The 23,850-nt window shown below is 38.4% G+C and overlaps 1 long non-coding RNA gene across 1 annotated transcript; it reads left to right on the forward strand.

Annotated features, from left to right (window-relative positions):
• The first annotated feature begins 428 nt into the window (after positions 1-428).
• LOC116784394 lies at positions 429-13,075 on the forward strand. Its single transcript, XR_004356043.1, has 3 exons — positions 429-1,608; positions 10,365-10,508; positions 13,001-13,075. It is a non-coding gene; the product is annotated as an uncharacterized LOC116784394 (long non-coding RNA).
• The last annotated feature ends 10,775 nt before the right edge of the window (positions 13,076-23,850 follow it).

The following is a 23,850-nucleotide window of genomic DNA, read 5'->3' on the forward strand; positions in this document are numbered from 1 at the left end:
AACAGGTGTGTGCTCTGCCCAGCTCCGGCCCTGCCCTGCGCCGGCAGAGGTTCGTGACAGCGAATGCTGCTGGAAACTGTGCTACAGAATCACAGAATCACTTAGGTTGGAAATGACCTCTGAGATCATCAAGTCCAACCTATAACCAAACACCACGATGTCAACTAGACCACCAGGGACGGTGACTTCACCAATGCCGTGGGCAGCCCATTCCATTATCTAATCATTAATTCTAGGAAGAAATTCTTCCGCATGTCCAACCTAAACTTCCCCAGGTGCAACTTAAGCCTGTGTTATATTGTCCTGTCACTAGTTGCCTGGGAGAAGAGACTGCCACCCTGCTAGCTACAACCTCCTTTCAGGTTGCTGTAGGGAGCAATGAAACCCCCTCTGAGCCTCCTCTTCTCCAGCCTAAACAACCCCAGCTCCCTCAGCTGCTCCTCATATGACTTGTGCTTCAGACCCTTCACCAGCTCTGTTGCCCTTGTCTGGACACGCACCAGTGCAATGTCATTCCTGAATTGAGGGTCCTAGAACTGGAGACAGAACTCAAGGCGTGGCCCCATCAGTACCATTACAAAGGAAGAATCATTTCCTTATTCCTGCTGGCCACACTATTTCTCTGCAGGTTGGGATGCCAGGATGTTTTGACAACCAAACACTAAGTGAATTTTCTGTGTTACCATTCACCGTGAGGAGTCCTCAGGAAGAATTTTAGTTTCTAGAAAGGTGCATCAGAGTACCAGTAGCCTCTCAACTCTCTGGTGGCGCAAACTGCAGTGTCTGAAGTGAAAAAGCCAGCAAAACAGGGATTAGCAAAGAGCACTATGAGATGGTATTTATGAAAGCTTACAAAATTGCTTGACAGCAACTGTACTATTAGCTATAGTTAGTGCACCGTAGCGGGAACTGGCTTTGGTGCTAGAAGGCTGAAGTGTAGTAAATGTGATACCAGAGGGAAATTAGAGAAAAACTGATGGTTTCCCCAGGAAAAATTATAAAATGTATAAAAAATAATAGAATTAGTGAGTATAAAGAGATTTGCCATGAGAAAGAAGGAGTACATCAAGGAAAATGATGCTGCACAGCTTCACTATACAACTCATACAGCTCAGGGGTTGCTATATAGCTGGACAAATATGGTTGTCCTGAAATCTTCAATGTGCAAACCTCATTTCATCATCTGAAAAATAATGTAGCAGATATGGAAAAACAAGAGAGATGCAAAACAAGGATACTGAGTGATTTCCTTAGCAGAAATCAGTATTTAGACAAAAACTTGTCAGCTTGGAAAAGGAACAGTGGAAGCTGGATGTGCTAGAGGCCCTTAAAATCATAAACATATGCAGAAGGTGGACCTGGAGTGGTGCGTTCCCAGCGAGAGATAGCGAGCACCAAAAGACTGGCAGATGGCGTCTTCTCAGAAGAGATATTTCCACATTGTGCTTCATCAGGCTGTGGAAGTGTGTTCAGAGTGCTAGTAAACCACATAGTTTCTAGAAGCATATTCAGCAAATTCATGAAATCCATTTTAAGACTATAAAAAGTGTACAAAGCCATCTTTCCCTGAGTAAAGCCCTGAATTGTATATTGCTGGACTCTGAGAAGGTACAGTGAATACTTTGGTGTTTTCTTTTCTTTTGTTCTTTGTTTCAGTAATTTCCCACTGGAGAGACAGTGCTGACCTAAAATACCTTTGGGTCCATTATGTCCATTCTTACTTTCATGGACAGACTCAAAATCTTGACCCCTAGGAGTCTTCCAAGCAGATGGCTGTACCAATGCTATTTAAGATATCGTAATTTATTATATAATATTTTAGTATTGATTCAGTTTGTTTATTTTCCAGGGCATTGATATGGCACTAGATCTATGGCATATGTTGAGCACAAGTTCTTGGGTCCTTCATCTGCTGAACCTGTGACAGACTTCCTTTCAGTTTCGTGTTCACTGTGTGTGTAAAGTGACCAGTCAATCTACATATATATATGTTTGTTTGCATTTACCTATCTTTTGCATTTCTGTCAGTATGTTACACAGTATTTTACTAGGCAAGAATGTAATATTTTTACCAAGGTTCTCAAGCGTGCCTCAGGGAAAAGGAAGTCTAGTCTTAATGCAGCGTCTATGAACATTAATCTGAAGGCAATTTCAGAAGTGGAGGTAGGGGAGATTTAAATGTACACTGCAAACCCTTAGTAAAAAATCCACAGGCTGTGTTTGAGCCCTTATGTAAAAGGTAGTAGCAGGGGCTGTGTTTGAGCCCTTATGTAAAAGGTAGTAGCAGGGGCTGTGTTTGAGCCCTTTTGTAAAAGATAGTAGCAGGTTTTTAGATGCTAAAGGGAAATATACTGAATTGTACAATTATTTCCGTGTGCTCTGATTCTACATTGGTAGAGAAAATGAAGAGTAGTAGTTGCAAGAAGATGTTATAATTCATTATCGGAGCAGATTAGGACTACTCATGAGAACGCTGGGTTTGGAATACCCACCTTTTTTATTACAGAAACAAATACATACAATGCCAAAAATATCCTACAAATTTACAGTTTTGTCCTAAACTGTTGACATTTTGACCTCAGAGTTACTTCAGGCTTTACAAGAACTCAGTTATCAGATGGTGACTACCCTTCAGAATTCCATAGGTAGTTAATAGCTGTCTGTTCTTGCGCCAGTATTGTCTTGCTGTCAGTTCCTCCTTAGCATTTATAATCCTGTAGTACTTACAGAAAGCAGCAATATATTTTTACAGCTGCTGTTTTGTCAGCTTGAATACATCAGGCTGTTTTAGCTTTCATGCCATAACGAACTCCTGAAAATGACAACAAATGGAGCTTACTTACATTAAGTAAGTGTCATCTTAATAGGCTTGTTGTTTGGGTTGATGACATGCAATTTCATGGTGCCTATAAAGCTAGGAATGTAGCATCAGCTATTAGATTGACATGATTTCTGCACATTCTGTTACTAGGACATACAGGTTATAGAATGCAGCACTGGCAAGAAAGAGTTTTACAGGTAAATAATCTTGAGAAAGGAAGGAACAGTGAAAGTTACATTTCAACTGACCTCCTAATCAAAAAGAATTAATAGTCCCAAAAAAGTAAAAGTCCTATGAATACTGAAATGTTTGTCAGGCATCCAAAGAATTTGAAAAACTAAAAAAACCCCAACAATGCAAGTAATTTTCCAAAGCTAGGTAAACTATGAAAAAGATCTGTATTCTCAAGTCCTTTCTTTGCTAATTCAAGAGTCCTTCTCAGCCAGCTCTTAACTGATCGATATAAATTGGAAGGGACCTTTGGGATTGTATTTTGTAAGGCTATATCACAGAGACAAGGTTCATTTCTCAGACACAGAGTTCAGATGGTGGGCTATGTATTACTTACTCCCTAAGACGTGACATTAAGTGTATGAAAGATACCTAGAACAAATAAGGAGGTTTGCTATTATTAAGTGGAGTCTAATTTTGTGTATTGATTATTGGGTGGTATTTGTTTGTTTCTTTGGTTGGTTGGCTTTGTGTTTCCAATTTGGGCAAACAACAGCTTTAACCTTTTGTATTTTTTTTTTTGACATTCTTAAATTTCCAAGTGTAATTTATGTCCCAGATAAACTTAAACAACTGGGGTGCACTACTTCCTATAAATCAGTAAATCCCAGTCAGTCAATTTGTTTCTTTAATACCTGAACACTTGTGTAACAATTGCAGTTGTCATCTCTAAATGCTACTTGACCACTACAGATGTAGAGGCAGGAAGAAGTGCTTGGAGGAGGTACAAACTTGGATGGTTTCTTCATGGAGAAAGCTCCAGAAAGCAGCTGTGAGTGTCCACATCCACTATCATTGTCTCCTCTGAAAAAGTAGACTCCTCATTTTCTCAGTGAGCCCAACAGTTCTTGTCTGTTCCTGTTTCAGTTTGAATTTTGATTTGTTAAGTAGCACACAAAATTGTACAGTGTATCTGTTGTGTACTATGCCATTAACACTGGACTGCTAGATACACTTTATATAATTCACCCTATGATCCTTTTCTCGGAACCACATAATTGTTCTGTGATAGACTTATATTTCCAGCTCATGAGTTATGGCATCGTAACTGCTTGTTTATTAGTTTTCAATTTCATTGCATTCCAGTATGTGAGCTCATCCAATTGTTTTTGTATTCTGGTCTGCCTCTGTTTTAATAAAGCCTCTGTTCAGGCCACCTGCAAATTTCATTAGTACACACTTTTTTATTTCCAAGCTCATAATTAAAATAGTAAGTAAGGTGAAATCTTAACTGTATCTATCTGGAGCTATGACTGGGTCTTAACTGCACCTTCAGGATCTCCATTAGAATAGTCTTTAGTTCTCCCTCTCCTGTGATCTATCTTATGCCTATTTACCTTCCCCATTTAGGACTTGAACAAACCCCCTTCTTCTTCATATGTAGTAGTAACGTAACATATATCAAATGGTTTATTACAGGAACTTAGATTTAATCTTGGTTACTTCCATCTAGAAAACAGTTTTCTTATGACAAAGTGGTATATGCCAGCATGATCTCAGGAATCCGATTTATGCAACTGACAGTTTTTTTCCCTTCCCTGTGTCATATGGTGCCCCTATCCTAGTTGGTATAAAAGTCAGCAAAATTGTTCCTGACCAGTTAGCACTAGGAAGACATCTTTGGGCCCAGAAATGGCCACTTCCAGTTGATTAGACTTTTGATGATGCATAATAGAATTACAGACCAGGAAGCCAGCTGAAAGTGGTGCTAATATAGCTCAAAATTGGGACTGTACTAGTGAAATAAACTCTCATGTTGCCATTTTTCATACCACATAGTGATCTGACATACAGGCTGGCAAAAGCTTGTGCTGTAAATAAGATACAGGAGTTACGCCTCAGTAGCCTTAGAGGCATCTAGTCTCTTTGCTTCTCCACAAGAAGAAAGCCTCCTGAGATTGCCAACAGTGGCTTGTTTGTTTTCCTGTTTTCGTCCTTTGACTGATGCTTGAAAACATGTTTCAACTTACCACTTCTGTTTTCCAGGGTAGTTTAATCTAAACAGACAAGAGGAAATTCTTATCTCGTATTTTCCCTGTTTATTTTAATATACATTATGTAGACTATTAGTATATATTAGTAAAACAAACAAAGAAATATTACTCACACTTACATTGTGAGTAATATTGGGAAAAAACAGTTATGTATGCTTGTCAGATGGATGTGTATTTATCATTGTCAAAAAACCTTTACTGCTGCTCTCATTTCTTATTTATGTTTCATGGAACAAGGAAAAAAATTTGAGGGACATTTATTGGCTGTCACAAAGGAAGTATAATATTATTGATCATGTAGTCTTACAAAATTGTTGAATGTTCTCATCAATGAGATGATTTTGTTCATTTTCCAATGTGATATTCATGATTAAGAAAATGACATGAAGTAAGTAAGTATGCAACCTTCAGGAAATGAAAAAGCAGTTAATATTTTCTTCTTTCAGCTGAGGCAGTAACACCAATTTTATTTTTTCTTTCTACCCTGTAATTTAAGAAATCACTGTTTTTAAATCCACAGCTAATGTGCTGACACAGCACCAGCTTTATTTTGAGTTTGTGAAACACTGATAATATGATAGAGACTAATCCTTGTGGAGTTTTAACTCTCCCAGTAAGACAATGTCTTTGATGCATTATGACCCCTACTATGAAGACCTACTGTGGAATAAAAACACAGCACCATGCTGAAAAGTAACAGCCCATCATGTAGCTGAGAGCATGACTCAACAACATGCTAATAAGCAGGTGTCTGTGTTGTTCATGCTGGCATGGAAGGCTTATGCATTTGCCCTCTGAACAGTTTTCACTGCCTTCAGTTCAGGCTATGACTGCAGCTGTGAAGGGGTGGGAAAGACAGTTTATCTGACCTCTGTACTGAAATTCTGTGCTGAAGCTTTGTGATTTTCCCAAGCAATGTAGAACTGAACTACTGAACACAGGCTGCTTGCTCCACATTTCTGTGGAGATGCAGATCCAGACTATGGAAGACAGAATTAACGACAAATATCCAAAATGCTTCATGATCCCTATTGTCTCTTGGCTAAGCAGCCCAAATGGTACTGTTTAGAAACACGGTCCTGTTGCATATGTTCAGGCAAGTCTTGGTTGTATAGGTGAGACCAATTTAAGAGATTTCCATCCTCTGCTGTGAGCTCCACAGCTTTTGCGAGTCTCTGGAAAAGTGATGGTAGGGTGAATTTGGAGTTCAGGCTGTGAACTAAAGCAGAAAAGGTGCTGATTCACATCTGCTACAGCTGACTCAGCTCCTGAAGCAGTGCACACAGCAAAGAGAACAATATTAAGTGTGAACTTCTTATATCTCCCTGGCATGAATGACCAAAGCTCATTTGAAGGCATCTGAAGTGCGTTACTTGCCAACTAGATCTTCTGACTTGTATTAAGGATGAAGTGGTACACACAGGAAAGGAGCCTTCTGTTTCCGTCTCTTTGGGAATAGAGAGCAAAACAAGGAATATTACTATACTTGTACTGTACTTTGCCCACATCCCATCAGCAGAGCTTGTTTCCCAAGTTAAGTAGGATATAGTAGAGTTCAGGTTCAGAGAAGTGTGACTGGTGTGAGTAGAGGTATGTGATAGATTCCATGTAGTTTAGTGGGCCTCAAAATGGCCTGAAAAACAGCCAAGTGGGAGTGACTGGGGATGTGGGTGTGTAAAAAGGAGTGACCTGGAGAGTGATATTGGGGAGAGGCTGTTCAGTCTTTCTTCCCAATGAAGAAGGGTTCAGTAGAAGGCATATTCATAACAAAAAGAAAATGTGAGGTTTTTTCCACACAAGAGGAACTTAAACTGTAGAACTCCTGGCAGCTGGTTGTTGTGGCTGACAGAAGTGGTTGCAGAATTCAAGTGGGTTACTAGATACTTCACAGTTCAGGAAATCCTGAAACCATAAATAGGTTGAGACTCTATCTGAGATATGTTACCAGATTAGGTAAACTCTGGCTGAGAATATATATTTTTATGTTTCTAAAGTTCCAAGTTGTGAGAGCCTTGATGCTGTAAGAAAGGAATTGATTAAGTTTGTGAATGATTCCAACTGGGGGGTAGTGTCAGTACTCCTGTGTTTAAGGCTGCCATTCAAATGGACCTGAATGGGCCAATAGGAACCTCATTAAATTCAACAATGATATATCCAAAGTCCAACATCTGGACAAGAAGGATACCTGACAATAATAAAGTGTGGTTTGGGTTCTTCCTGTACAAGAAGGACGTGGGGAGACTGGAGTAAGTTCAGTTAAGGGCCATCAGGATGGCTGGAATATGTGGCCTTTGAGGAGAGACTGAGGGAGTGGAACAGGTTGCCCAGAGGGGTTGTGGTATATCCATTCTTGGAAGTTTTCAAGAGCCAAATGCACAAAGAGCCAAATGCACTGAGTTCAGCGTTGCACCTGACTAGACAAACTCCCAAGATCCCTTGCCGCTGGATATACCCTTTAATTCTATGAATTTTCAGCCAGATTAACTCCCTGATCTAGGTCAGTGCATGACTTCTGAGCAACAGTGTCTGTGTGAAGCAGGGGACAGGGCCATGTTATCAAAGGAGGAGCTGAAGCTCGTCTGACTTGTGCTGTAGATCAGGACAGTGTTCTAAAGGTGGAAAAAACCACTTGGAACAACACCACCTGCAACCTGATCTTGTAGAGAACAGATCTACTGCCTTCCTTGGACCTGAGTAAAGATGCGATGAGATCTGTTATTGATTTTTCATGTAAGAAACAGTGAAGTTGCAACAAGAAGTCCAAGGGCAATCAGAAGAGACTTCAGGGCCTTGGGACAACTGATTAAGGGATCAGAAGCACAAGTAGTGTTCTCTGTCTGTCCAGTTGCAGGAAATGATGAGGGAAGAAACTGGAAGAGCCAACATATCAGTAACCTGGCTCTGAGCCTGGCATACCTGACAGAATTTTGGGTTTTTTGATCATGGGTCGGTCTACATGGCACCAAGCCTGTTGGCAAGAGATGCGTTACACCTGTCTCAAAGGGGAAAGTGATCTTTGCATAGGAGTTAGCAGAGCTAATTGAACCAGGCTCCCTACAAATAAGTCTGAGAGTGGTATGCCATTATTTGAGGGATGGTCTGCTAGTGATGGTGTTCAGTACATGGACCATATTTGAAATGTCCTCATACAAATGTGTACAGCCTGAGGAATAAGAAAGAAGAGCTAGAAGCTTTGACCCTGTCTCAGAGCTATGACATCATTGGCTGAAGCAAAACCTGGTGGAATGAGCTCCATGACTGTGATGGACAGGATGATTAGGCAGGGCAAGCAATTCCAAAATATCAGAAGTCAAACAAGTGGTACAGAAGACTGGCTTGAACAAGCAGGGATTTTCTTCTAAAACTTAGGCAGAGGAGAAAAGTATATGGACATTGGGGACAAGGACAAGCAACATGGTAGGAGTATGGAGATTCTGTTGACCACTGTAGGGAGAAAATTCTCGTGGCCAAAACTTGATTAGATTTGTGAAGCACAACAAAAAGGGCTTTTTAACACATGTTAATAACAAAAAGAGAATCAGAAGTAATGTTGGTCTGTTGCTTAAATAGGGACACAGACAAAGTGGAGATATTTAATGCCTCTTTTGCCTCTGTTTTCAACACTGATGATGGTCCCTGGAACCCCTGGAGCTCAGTGTTGGAAGGGCATGACTGGCGGATGATGAACTCCCAGCCAATGATGAACTTGTTTGAGACTTCCTGCTCCAGCTGGATATGCATAGATCTATGAAGCCTGATGGGATTCATCCCAGAGTACTGAAAGAGCTGGTTGATGTCATTGTGGGACCTCTCTCTTTTATTTTTCAATAATCTTGGGATTCTGGAGAGGTCACAGTCAACTGGAAGCTAGCAAATGTCCCACTTTCAAAAAGGGCAAGAAGGAAGAGCCTGGTAATTACAGGCCTGTCAGTCTCACTTCAGAGTCTGGTAAAATTATAGAGAAGGTTATTCTGGGAGTTATTGAAAAGCACTTCAGAGACTATACAGTCATTGGTCACAGCCAGCACAGGTTCATGAGGGGAGAGACCATCTTAATTTCCTTTTATGACAGTCATCCATCTCGTTGACCCAGGGAAGCCAGTAGATATGGTGGTTTGAGATTTTAGCAATGCTTTTGATACGTCTCTCACAGTGTCCTTCTGAATACAATGTCCAGCATAGAGCATAGTAGTCCATAATAGGTTAGATAAGCAATTGGCTCATGAGTCAACATGAAAGTTATAGTAAATGGGATTACATCAGTCCGGCAGCCAGTCACCAGTGGGGTTCTTCAGGGGTCAATTTTAGGGACAGTGCTCTTTAATGTTTTTATAAATAATCTGAATGCATGAATCAAATGTACATTAACTTTGACAACTATACTAAATTAGAAGGAGCTGTGGTCTCCCTCAAGGGTCTGGAGAATAGCCCAGAGTAAAGAGATCTGGGGATTTGGTTTGATGGCAAGTTGAATATGAGTCAGCAGTGCCCTGTCAGCCGAAAGGGCCAACTGTGTCCTGGGTTGCATCAAGCGCAGCATTACCAGATGGTCAAGGGTGGTCATTTTCCTTCTCAATGCTGCAAATGTGTAGCCTCCACACTATTGTGTGCAGTTTTGGGTGCCTCGATATAAGAAGGACATAAAAGTATTAGAGAGTGTCCAAACAAGGGTGACCAGCATGCTGAAAGATCTTGAGGGCAAGACTTAGGAGAAGCAGGTCACTTGTCTTGTTTGGCCTGGAGAAGAGAAAGCTGAGAGGTGACTTCATGGCAGTCTACAACTTTCTCAAGGCAGCCAACAGAGAGGGAGATGCTCATCTCTCTGCTGTCCAGAGATAGGACACAAGGAAATGGAATGAAGCTGTGTCAGGGGAAGTTCGGATTGGAATTAGGGAAAGGTTCTTCATGGAAGGATTGATTGGTCACTGGAACAGGCTTTCCTGAGGGAAGTGGTCACAGCACTGAGCCTGTCAGAGTTCAAGGAGTGACTGGTTGATGCTCTTAGTCATATGGTTCAGTTTTAGGTAATCCTGTGAGGAGCAGGGAATTGCATGCAATGATCCTTATGGGTCTTTTCCAATTTGGGATAGTCTATAATTCTGTGAATACTTTACCATTGAAAATGGTGTCTTCCAGGATGCTATAAAGTACTTAGTTTTTAGTGCAATATTTATAAAAATTACTGGATAGAGTCACCTGGAGTTCTCATTATTTCATAATTTTTTGTGCTATATTTTCTAATAAAATTATTGATCTGGAAAATTGGTTTGTTTGTTTGTTTGTTTGTTTTAATTCTGCTTGTCGGTTTCCCCCTGTAGGTGCAGAGACCTTTGGAAGAAATGATGAGAAGGGAGAGGGTAACACCTGCTCAAAGAAACTTTTGCTGCCACGAAAAGGCTTTAAGGTGGGAAAGAATTCATTCTCATGCAGGATGCTGTGTATCTTTATCTGTCTGCCGAGAGGTAACTCCCTTGCTACAAGTGATAAAATTCTCACAGATATGCCTGGAGGCCCCTGCAGGGGGGCCAGGCAGGCCATAGAGCACAGGGGAAGAACACAGCCTTGGGTTTTATTGCACATGCAAAAGGTGGTGTTATAAAAGCACCAAAGTGGGTTTCCGCTTTCGCCTTTTGTCTTTTCAGCCACAGCCTGATGCCCAGGGTTACCTGAGTGCGTATCAAGCCTTACACCCCTCTCCTTTTCAAATATGTTTAAACAGCATCTAGACTAAGACCTGCAAAAAAGTTTTTCGCATGCCTCTAGCTCTGCTTAGCTAATCTGTTATCACAGTAAATTGGAGAAGTGGAAGAAGTGCAGCAGAACTATGTGTAACTCTCAGTGCTGCTACAAATGAAAGTAGATTGTCATCATCATGGCTAGGCTTTGTGAATGAAGATTTGGGAAGGGCTCTACCCACGTTTGTTACAAGTGTGCTGGTGGCTAAAGAGGGCGATATGAGACAGGCACGTCTGGTTGCAAAAGGCACAGCAGAAAGACTCCTTAGGTGGTATATTCTGCAAGGCACGATTCTTTCTGCATTGTCTTTTCTTCCTGAGAGTGATCCTGCGTGCTTTCTCAAAAGCATCAGCAGCGTTATAGATGGTGTGACTCCAGACCTCCCGATTGGAGGCCAGAGTAGACCAGTTATGTTGATCAATATGGCCAAGGCTGAGATGTTGTTTCAGGGTGTGGGCAAGCAGCAAAGGAACAAATGACAAATGTTAGATAAACATCTGTTTATGTTCAAGTAGAGCAAACCCATTTTGATTTCTTTGATTGCTCACCATATGTTTTTGGTAATCAGGGATGAAACTAATCTTTTATGCAATTCTAGTGAAGCCAGTAGTTAATATGGTCCATCTAATATTAAATGGAATAAAATTTAGGAATGGATTATAAGGAAGAAGTTAAATGGCAGAAGGGAGACTTGAGAGTGCTAAAGATTAACCCATTTGCATTTCAGTTGTTTGAAGTTGGATTCTAATTTCTCTTTCATCAAGGCAGAGATAGAATATATTTGGATCATCACAATACAGTGAAACCTATCAGAAGAATAAGCAACTCTGTCAGACTGTTCAAAACATAACAAAACAAGATAAAAGGGTGCTCTGCAGTTGGGTGAGCTACAGATACAGAGATCACTTAGTAGGGATTTGCAATATGAACTGGATTTGTTATGCAATAACCCAGTGGATGTGAAAATTTAAAGTGACATATAGATCTGCTGGAAAAGCTGTAGAGATCCACAGACTGGAAAATACTGAAACCCACAGACAGATAACAGGCCTGTTATTTGACATGTGTAAGACATCCTAAAGTTTTAGATCAAAGATTGTTTTGTACAAAGTCCAAGAATGGGATTATCTTGAGGTGGTTATCTAACTACTTTAGTTTCTGTATTCTTTCAGATAATGCAGTTCTGATATAGTGCAACACAAAGCTAGACACTATATGAACTAAGAGATTACCTTGTTCTTGCTGTATTATGTTAATTTGCCACATGTATATTACATTTCCATATGCTTGTTGATAAAGTTGAAAAACTATTATTTCGTGAAGTCCAGCAGCTCTACATAACATTTCCAAAACTGATTTCTGTTCATCTAGTTGAAGTTTTCACATCAGTTTTTGTTGGCTGGAAATTAGAGCCTGAGACTCACAAGCATATGGCTAGCTGTAAAAACACTTTCGGCATGAGTAGTAGGCTCCAGACCAATGATTAGCCTTTTTATGATAATTTTGGGTGCCTAACTTTAAGTGTGGCTACTATACAGAACATTTTTGTTGATAAAATATGGACCTATAGAGCAGTCATTATAGAACACATCTGTTAATTTGTAGCACAGCAGCTTGTTCACTAGCTGCCAAAAAGAAACTGCTCTTACCTAGGAGCAAGTGGATGATTGATTACTCTTTCTCACTGACCCTCCAGAAAATGTTTACAAGAGGCAAAGTATGTACATGAGTTGTTACAGCCGAATGACAAATTCGTTGCTTGCTTATGGCCTATGTTAACTTCTTTTATCTTGGTAAGTTGCTGATAGTCTTAGAAAATATCATCTGCCTCTGAAACAAGACTTGTAGAGAAGTTTGGATTGAACATCTCAAACTGTTAACTGGTTTGGGAAAATGAGACCTACACCTAACATTTTCAAAAATGGCAAAACATTGAGGCGAAGAAATAGCTTGTTGCACTCTCATGTAGGACTTGCAGATAGTAGCAAAATTGTGTCAGACAAAAAGGAAGTGAATATATTACTAGGAAAAAAGTTGCATCATTATACTTGCTTGAATAAAAAGTACTATATAAAGTCTCAAATGGAATTGTAAAAGGATTCATGCTCTAGGAATATAGTCAGTGATGCAGAATTCATCTGCTTTGCCTTCCAGTTGGAACAAGGAGTTCTTACTGGCAGTGTATTGGATTATAAAAAGGATTTTAATGTCTCTTAAGGCTGAGGAAGAGACAAAGTGTTCTTACAGAAAGAAACTTCAGGAGCGGCAAAGCTCAGGAAAAACAATAGGATGAGTGAGGTCAGTGTATTTTTGAGTGAGGTCTATGTCTTTTTCACTTCATATAAGGGAAGCACTTTGAATCCTGTATGTGTATGTCTTATTAGAAGCATAGAAAAAATATTACTGGGATGATATATGCTTCTTTCCAGCAGTTTAACAAGTCTACTACAAATTAGACTCATCATAATTCTCAGTATAATAAATGTCAAGGGCATTTTGAATTTAGCAACACTACTAAGGATAGCATTTGCCTCCCGTTGTTTTAAATGCAGAGACCTTAAGTATTTGGGCACACAGTTTTCATGCAGTACATCCGTGATGAAATATCTTTGAAGGTGAAACAGGCTTAAAAAATTATCCCTTCTATACACAGACGGTAATACCACTGTTGTTTGCTGTCCCCTCTTAGTGGCAGTAAGCTGTCAGATTTTCATGATGCATAGTTGGCTGCATTCAGGTTAATGGGTCTTCTCCTCCAAGACCCATTTTTTTGAACAACGTTGCTTCATTTTAGTAATCTGATTGAGAAAAATAGGTGGGGCCCAAAGGAACTCTTGAGGATGAGAAACTTCTTAAGCATACTTCCTTGTTAAAGACAGCATATTATCAACTACAGCCTCATTTTTGACAGCAATGTTATCCATGGCTTCTCTTCTTTGCAGTTTCCAGTGATAATCCTTGCTTTTTCTGGAGTGTGACCGTATGTTGTATGAGAAAAGAATTCAGGACTTTATTAATATCTGGCCTCAGAGAGTAAAAGGAAATCATGTCCAAGTCCCAGACTTGTCTGTGGTCATAACATCAGGATTACTACACCTTGACTATGAAGCCAGGCTATGGTTTGTATTGCTGCAAAAGTTATGTTTGATTGCTGAACATAGGAAATGTACGTATTTGATGGGGAGGGGGCAGAGTGGAGCAAGAATGAAGAAAAAAACTTCTATTTGCTAGTAAACAAGCATATAGAGTTTTAGAAAATTAGGTTGTATCCATCACATCACAAGAAAGAAGCACTGCAGAAGATGATCTTTACATGAATCAAGGCTGATCAATGCTTCTGGTTACAAAGAGAAAATCAGAAACATAATTAAACTGAAATGCTGCAGGGAAAGCAGTTTCTTCATTTTTAAAAACTATTCTTACATCACTTTTCAATCTCAGCTGAATTTCAAAAGTCACCTAAAAACTAAAAAGGAAACACAGCTAGCAATTTTTGTAGTAGTTTTATTTTACATCATAGGAACAGTTGCTCTTGCTCTCTTGATCTGAAAGTAGGCTATCTGACCAACAGAGATAAAGACATCATTTACTAAATTCAAGGCTGTGGTAGGATAGACCCACCCTGATAAGACCTATAATCCAATCATGCAAGCTGTCATGAAAGATCAACTGCTGGAACCATGTGTTGTCTTGGTGTTAATTACACTAAAACCATCCTGGTTCACCAGACTTCAAATCAGATAAGCTGATAGCTGACCTGTGAATGTGTGACTAGCAGTCAATCACTTTATACAATAAAAGTTCAGTCCTCTCTCACACAATCAGGTTCTTCTGACATAACCTTTCTTGGGGTGTATGTGTGGAGATTCCTCCCTTGGCGGGGGATGCCCTCCAAGGATATTCCTCAAGGCTGAGCGGAAGAAATCTCTCCACGAGTGTTGGTATGGGTGAGTTACATGAGATCTCTACTTAATAGTTATTTCTTTTTGCTAGCTTCAATATAATTGTTTCAATAATTGCTTTGTTACAGTGTACTATACTACTTTATGCTATATTATACTCTACTAGTAGATTTATAGTGTTCATGTTGTGTAGTAAATAATTCTGATTAAGATCTTTTGTCTGTTCACCTGTTTGTTAGTTTGTCATAATAGATAATTCATTTATATATTTAGATATATTGATTAAAAGCAAAGTGGTTTAATCATACCTCTATAATTCCTTAAATTTAAACCATTAACACAGTCCAAGGCTAAGATAGGATTCAGCTGGACCTCAACCCTTCTCTGAGAAGGGGTTTAGAAAGCAAGGGAGTCCTTTCTATATCTCGAGACTCTCCAGCAAGGCTTTGCTTTGTAATAATTTTGTCTAAACCTTCCACTCCCACACACGACAAAGGCTAACCAAAGTGTTTCATAGATAATGACAAAAGGGTTTCATTTCTGAATATAAACAGATATGGAAAAAGTAGCATGGAGTTCATGTAAATGTTTTTGCTTTTTAATGTGAGAAACCTGCAATGATATATTTTCAAGCTGTTGGAAGAGGCTTCTGTTTTCTTAGTCTGATTTAATCCTTCCTGCTTCTCTGAAGCATAGGAATGCTGTAAGAATTAATTAGTTAGGGTTTGTTCCTTGCTTTTTTCCTAGGTGCCCTTATGTCCTGTAATATGCAGCAGAAAAATTTCAACTCAAGTTTCATTGTTTCAAGAGGCTGTAATTTATTGCAATAAAATGGTGCAGCTCTGCTGTTTTGACCAGGAGGTCAGTCTGAGTGTGGAGTAAACAGGATGGAATTGTACATATTTTTAAGGAGAGAGCTTTACTCTCTCATCAACAGTATTTGCAACAGAGAAAGAGGAAGCAGAGAGAGCAAGACAGTTTCAGTGAAATGAGAGGAGTAGCAGGGAAGGAACATGGCTGAGGTCCAGGTAAGATTGCTAGGAAGGAAGGAGGTCTTTGACAATGACATTTGACTACTACACTTCTTGGCAAACATTAAAAAAAGAAAAATCTTTAGGGAAAAAGTAACATTAGAATCATCAGCCGTATAATTCGCTTACTGAATTGGCCAACCACATTTACAAAGCAAAACCACTGCTTATTGATTGCATAAGTTCTCATAGAATCATAGAATGGCCTTGGTTGGAAGGAACCTTAAAGATCATCTAGTTCCAAACCCCCTCTGTGGGCGGGGCCACCTTCCACTAGATCAGGTTCATCAGAGTTCCATCCAGCCTGGCTTAAATGCCTATTACACAAAGGAGATAAAATAGGACTATTTATAGTAATGGAAATGAAAAGTATTAAACTGTGTGTGCTAGTATTGCCAGGAACCAGCAATCATGCCCTGGATGCTTCCTGCCCACCAGCAACACCACCTCTCTCTCTCACCTGAAAAGAGGTCAGTCTCTACTCACAGTAATGTATACCTTAGGTCTAAACTGAATCTGTCCTTAAACAAACATTGTAGCTGTAAACTGTAAGTAAGTAGGGATTTGTACAAACAATAAAAAAACCCCATTGAAACTCAGAAATCAACCAAAAATTTTAGTGTTGCTCCCTGACAGAGTAGACTATCCTCCACTGCCAGAATGTTGAGTGTACTTTCCTTTTACGCACTGTCATAACACAGCCCTTACTGCTCTTTTGACCTCACCATTGTCCTGCCTTTTCCCTCTTGAAAAACAAATGTTAAAAAAAAATGCATGGAAACTTCACTTTGGACCAGGAACAGCAGCTGCAGAAATGCCAGTATCTGCAGAAATGCCAGCAGCTGACTGGGGCATTAGAAGAGGAAGGTGTGGGAGTGAGGAGGTCAGTTCTAGAACATTCAGTCTTCTTGCCCAGGCTGTTTCTGTGGACTCAAGAGAAAATAGCAGCTTGCAGCTGTCCACATCATGTGAACAAAAAGTGAGATGCTTGTGGTGAGTGTATCCGTAGTTAGGTAGAAAACTGTAGCCCTAGGCATAGCTCAACACTATGGAACAGTTCTAGTCTTTCACTATGAATAAAGACTAGGAGTGAAACAAAGTGGGACATTACCATGCTGGATTTTGCTTCTGTCTAGACAGAGCTCTCTTGGGGTTTGGACTCTTTCTCAACTTTCCCCAGTTTCACAAATAACTTCTTTTTTTACATACTGAGACAATGTGGTCAGTGTGGCTGGTGAGAGACAGGAGCATCTGGGACAGTAAAGTGAAACAACTATTCTGTGAGGTATAGACAAAAAGGGGTCTCAAAAAGCAATAGGAAGGCCCTTCTGCACATTATAGATGTCTGTGAAAGAGATTCCTTGTAAAAGGACACCTCACTCCATAGGGTTAAGTCATGACTTGCTTCATGGATGCAGACAGCACATAGTGATCTGGAGCACCATGGCTGGGCTGGTCATCAAGAGCAAGTGTTGGCTAACATTCTAGGTCTTCCCAAGAAGCAGAACATCATAACCATTTTTGGTTTTATTTAGGTGGTCTCTGTTCCTACAGAGATTGTTTGTTATGATATATGACTTTGCTGGGTATGTTCCAGCTGTTGTCTTGGAGACTTGCCAGTGACTGTTTTAATATTCTGACACACTGTTCCACTTCCAGTGAGGATGGCAGACTGATATAGATATTGAAGTATTTCCTCTGTTTATTTTTCTGGCTCTTTTTAACTTATTCAGAGTTACCAGACTTTGATTTAAGAAACATAGTAGGTGTTGGCACAATGGTCCTAATACAGTTCTATAGAATGTATTGGGTATTTTAACTTTTCTATATGTGAAATTATTACCTCTTCTATATTTGTCTTTATTTTTATGTGATTTGTTTATTTATTTTAATTTGTACTTATCTGACAGGTCAGGATAATTTCCAGGATTCAGATTATGAAAGTTCAGCAGATTTCCAGGAGCCAAATAGAAAATAAGATGCCATCTGCTGTTTTAAAGCATTTTTTTCTGTCAGATTCTGCAGTTTCTCTAGCTTACTGGTTCCTGGAGAAACAAAGCCAACAAAGCACTATCATTAACTCTAGTTCATGAAAATATATTTTGATGATTTTAGCTTTACATTTTCTTTTCCAATATTAGAATGCTTTAGCTCATTTCGTATTAAATCTGACCTCATTAGGAATCATGGGAAGCTGCATCTAACAGTTCTTTCAAATAATTGAATTTGTAACATCCGTCTGTTTCTCAGGGTGCCAACTTCCAAAAATGAATTATGTAGTAGGATGAGACAAACTTCTGCTTTGAGTGAGGTAGAGTGTGTTTGTCTTTGTGCTTTTCCTTGCTTCCCATAGCAACTCCCTCATTAAGTCTATTCTCCACCTTTGGTTTACTTGTATGCTGCTGTCTCCAAGAATAGGGGATTTTGTTCATCCCAGTCCAGTGATTGAGCCTGTTTAGTTTGTAACTTAAAATTTTTTTCTAAAAGCCAAGGGCAAAGAAATAGGCCTGTTACAAGAGTAAGTTTTTCTTCTGTGTATTACAGTCTTTCTGGATTTATTAAATTGCTGTCTAGAATATAGTGTAGATCTCCAAGTGCCTTTGGGTATTCAACCTTAGAAGGTTTTTAAGTGTGAAGATAATTTGCACTTGGGAAACTGTAAAAATGATACAATGACCTTCTTAGTTCTCCTGCCCGACACTTTTATAGGCAGGCTTATATAGATCTCTTTAGGTATTAGGTTTTTGCCAAGTACTTATTTTCTTATGGTGCTAATACATATACTGCATGGAAGCATGCTGACAAACAATAGAATTCATAGGTAAAATTATCCATTTTAAATTTTTAGTGGATAGTCTCAAGTATTAGTCTGCAGGTGAGCTGATTACAGCAAAGATCCTGACTCTGCATTTTCTTGCAGTATGCATAAAATATTTCTGCTCTATTCAATAAGGAGAATGCTGCTGAAATTGGAAATAAAAATCCTGATTGTGTTCCCCCAAACACAATGTGTGTTCCTGTAAAAAATAGTACAGTTAAAAGTGAAAAAGCTAAACCCCCTGAGTGATAGGTGGGTTTACTTTAGGAAAGGCTGAAGAGCTGTGGGTGTGTAACCTGCATTAGCAAACCATATCTTATTGATCTGCTACTTTCCCCTTTGCTGAGGACTTTGACAGAGACTGTGCTAGCAGATCTCACTCACATCTCTGAGAACAGGGCAAAGGAATTCCTGAGATCATTCCTGCTGATGCACAATGCTGAAGTGTCCTCTGTCTAGCCACCAAATCTTACTTGCAAACACACAGGATAGAGCCAAGCAAATGAAATAAATAAGTTCTTACTTGTTTGAATATCTTGCATTTATGTAGAAATAAATATTAAACAGCACAAAGGGAGTTCATGCTTAAATATACCTAAAGCAATGATGATTTTTTAAAATCTTATTGTTAATAAAAATGTTTGAAAAGTATACTCTCAAAACCAGTATATGCTTCTAAAGAAAAGGGCAGCAGCTTTGGTATGGAAACAACACAACTAGATGGTGCTCCTCTGCTTTGGAAATTCAGGGCCTCAAGGCAAGTGAATTAGAGAAGCAAGATATGATCTCTAGAAAAAAATATGTAATCAGAATCATACTGTTCCTAATGTTTGTTACAGATACATAGAAACACTTGTAGAGTAACAGTTAAGGTTGTAATTTAGGAAAGATTGAACAATTGCTTTCCAAAACATTACAGCCTTTTCTTATTGTAAATCAAATGCTTAGTAGGGTATATATATCCCCACAGATATGATTTGTAATATAAATATGATACATAGAATACATACAGTAGAATTCCTTTTAAAAAACATTAAAACATCTAAAAATTATTTACTCTTAAGAGATTTTAGCAAATTAATTATGCTACATTTTAAAAACAATCCTTGTTGTAATGACAGCCACAAAAAGAGGAAAAGTTCTAAAACAGTGACAATAACTGAATGAAGACCAAAGGCTAAACTATCTTTAAGTGAAATGCCATATTTGAAAGGATGCCATTAACTTGGCAGTCACAGCTGCAATTTAAAATTATGTAACTTCAAGCATCTCCTAAAGTGCTAGGACATTGTTGGATGAGAAAACAGATTTTTCTAATATTAATAATAATTTACTTTGTGCTCCTGATCACATGCTATATATAGTCCATGTTATGACTTGGGAGGTTGTGCTTACTCTCTGAGATTTTGCTAGGTCTGGTATTTAGTGGCAAGATTAACAGCCAAGATAAAAACCTATGGGCCAGGATAATTAAACAGACTGATGGAAGGCAATAGATATGGCCAGAGGTTCATGTTATTTCTTAGTAATGCATAAACCACATTTTCTTTTACACAGTAGAAAAATAATAAATTCTTTTGAAGGAAATCTTAAAGAGAAATTTGCAAGGCACTTCTCATCTTTTTTTTTTCCAGAAAGCTGAAATGTTTTGAACAAGTGAATGGAAGTTAATATGTCAGTGTAGATATCTTAGGGCATGTAGAAAATTATGGTAATGTCCTTCATTTATGTGGTATTGCCTCTTTCTCCTTTCACTCATATATATGAAAATAATTTAGTTTGTATAAATTTTATAGCACTGCAAATTGCCTTATCTTCATGTTTTACCACTTACTTATATACCAATAATAAAATATATAGTTCCTGAAAATACTTTGAAGTATCATACATTTTATCTATTTATATTCTTGTATTATGAACCAGCATTGCCACTTTTATGCTCTGGCATCATTTAATGTGCACATTTCTGTAGAACTTGTTATTTATCATGCTGAAAGATAAATACATCCCCAGTATAAAACACAAAAAAGACAAAATGCTGCTGTATTGCTGCATGTGCTTGAGAAGTGTGTTATTTTCCAATGGAAAAGTGTAGCTTTGTATAATTTTACTAAAAGCAGAAGATGGAGAATATTTTAAGCTGCTACTAAGGCTGTTTCCTGTTTTTACTGATGACTGTCAGATAATCACGTCCATAAACAGACCAAACTCAAATTAAAACCTTTTCCTTAGTGACCCCAGAGTATTTGGCTTATAGGTATTTGTGATTAAGTAGTACATTAAATTTTTCTAGCCGTACTGGTCATTTATCACTGTCAGATGTAGAGAATAAGGTGAACTTCAATTTTGGAGACCACTATCTTGGTATTGGGGTCCAGCATTTTCTTACAAATTGAGAATCTGAGATATTATGCTTAGAGCTTTGAAATTAGCGCATAAAGAATGGGCATGCTTTCTCTTGACACTTGACTGCATTACCTGCTGATCAAATGACTTCTTTATTAAGTAGCTTATTGAATAACTAAGAGACTTTTCAACTGACCAGGTAGTTTTTGTGCAAAACACTTCCTCTGCCTTTTCATGGTGATAGGATGCACCAGGGCATTATCCAGCTGCTCCCCTCACTCCAGACTTTGCCATACTCTCTATTCCACTTGTAATCTTCTGGTGCAGTCAGAGCCTATCTTTTCCCCCATTTCTTTGCTTAGTCTCAAGTCTGTCTTTGCTTCTCATTAGTCTTCCTGTTCTTCCTCTGCCTGCATTCCTACAGCCACAGCACAGTAAGTGCCTTGCAATAATTCCCTCTAATACAGCTCTTCCTAGGATCCGAGATCCCACTGCCTCACCACATGTCCTTTCCAGATCCCTTCCCAATCTCAATGCCCCTATGCCTTGACAGGTAATTTTGCTCACTAACCACTTTAGTTCTTTCTATTTTGCGTCCTATTCCTTGGCTCTTGCTTTTCGGTCTGTCTTGCTGGTTTTGCCAACCCAGTTGTGGTTTCACTTTCTAGTTTCTGCTGTTATGTGGTTGTTGTTACCCACAGCACTTCTAGTTCCAATTTTGTACTGCCTTCCCTCACGTGGGTTTATTTTTTGGTCCTAATTCACTCTCATACCTATTCAGGTTCAGCCTGGGTTTTTTTCCCGTTTTAAATGTCCACAGTTCCTCAGTGCTCAGTGAATGCAGGGGAGAGCACTTGTGCTCAGAATTTGGTCCTGGACTCCTCATGGTCCACAGCCACCCAAATTATCAGCTGCATAGCTGCATGTAGATAAGTAATTTGGCATATATGTTATTAGTTTAGTCTTCTATCCCCCAACCAAATGTTACCTGTCTTCCTTGTCTTGTGAAGATATTGAACACTGTTGAACAGTCTGACAGTGCCCTCAGGGTTCAGTGGTAATACTAATATTAGATAATAATGATAAATCTGTAAATCACTTGGGACATTCTAGAAAATGCATTCACTAGTCCTTATATTAAAGTTCAAGACTGGCAGGTGTGAGTAACCATTTATTTTCCTTTCCACTTTAATCCATCTGGATATAACCTTAGGGGTTTTTTCTCTCTCTTTTTCAAACTTAATGATAATTAATTTAAAGTTTTGTACCATCAGGTGTAATAGCCTTTCAGCAGCTATAGTTCCAATTTTATACTGGCAGAGGCGGATGTTCTTAATGCTTACATTTCCCAAGTTGCCCTAGGCTTTCGTTATAACTAGTTGGAAGGCCCTTTAACGGATGGTTCAGAGTTCAACCCTAATTAAGCTGTTCAATTCTTTTCACTTGAGAACTTTATTTTCTCCACTGTTTTGAGACAGATCCATAAGGGTTTTTCTCACAAAGCTTTTAAATTCACCTCTTATATGAGTAAGTCATCCTCTATTTGATGTTGAGTGAATTCCGTGCTGTAATATGATGATTATCTAGGGCATATTAGAGATTATTTAAAATAGTAAGTAAATACTGGCCATTGAGTTTGTTACCTCTTGTTCATTTACTTAATTGTTGGCTCATCCCAGTGATAAATTCCTAAATATTTACAGCACTATAATTGCCTTAGAGCATGCATAATAAGCAAAATAAACTTTTCTATCCTGTAAATTTGATGGAGTTGTGTACAATTACTCATTAAAGTATCTGTAAATCTTTACAGGTTTGAAATCTTCTGCACTGTTATAATTTCTAAAGACAAAGGCACAGCCTTTGAAATAGTCTTCAATATTGAATCAATTGCTGAGCTTAAACACTTTGTAACGTTTTAACATAAATATTTTTGTACAAAATGTTGCACCAAGGATACTGACATTTCAACATTAATTTTTTTGCCTTTATATTTTGAAGCCAAGGACATTTCTATCACATGGATGCTGGTTATTCTGTTGGTTTTCCTTTCTAAAAATCGTTCTGCATATGAAGCTGTAATAGATATATATTTTGCAAGAGTCCATGCAAAATTGCAGAAACAAGATATCTTTAGTAAATATCTTTTCAATTCTAAGCAGAAAAATTTAATTTACATCGAAAGAGTAAAACCTCTATTTGCTACTGATTTTATCTTTGTAGATTCTTTGTAGTGCATGAAAGGTCTTAGGCACAGTCATAAGTTAATTGTTATTTATATGTTGTTTTTATTTGCCATCTGTCTATTTGGTCTTATCTGACTTGCATTTATTTATTTATTTATGCTCAAATGAAGTATTGTGGGATTGTTTTTAAATTTCTTTTGATCATACCTTATCCAGGTCTTTTTCTCTTTTGATCATGAAGAAAAGTATAAAACAATCTATTTGTGAAATCCTTTCAAACAAAGATAAAACAGATACACATCCAAAATACCTTTCCCAATATGGAAAGCACAGAGGGAATGCATCACCTCTTTCAAAGTAGACCTTGTACATATTCAAGGCATGTAAATAGGAAAAAAAAAACTCAACAGAGTAAGCAAAAAATTATCTTCCAACTGTCATCTATAGGGGGATATTAAGCGTTTTAGACTGGTGCTGTGACGTGCTTCGAATGCACATACATAACATCTATATTTTTATAATAGTGCTGTGTAAACAACTTTCATTAAACATTTCTCTAACTTGTCTTACATCCAGCAGAATTTTTTTTCTTCGTTAAATTCTGACTTACAAAGAATCTAATCCTGCAGTTTGTACCCAAGCAAATTTTAATTATATATTTCTTACCTTCATAAGTATCCTAGAATGAGTTCATCCTAGATGTTCCTTGCACAAATGAAATGATTAAATGGTAAAGAAAGGTAAGAAAAGAAGACTCTACTTTTTTAAAGTAAACAAAGTTAATA

The sequence above is a fragment of the Chiroxiphia lanceolata genome, chromosome 3, assembly GCF_009829145.1.
Source record: "Chiroxiphia lanceolata isolate bChiLan1 chromosome 3, bChiLan1.pri, whole genome shotgun sequence".
In the NCBI taxonomy this organism is placed as follows: domain Eukaryota; kingdom Metazoa; phylum Chordata; class Aves; order Passeriformes; family Pipridae; genus Chiroxiphia; species Chiroxiphia lanceolata.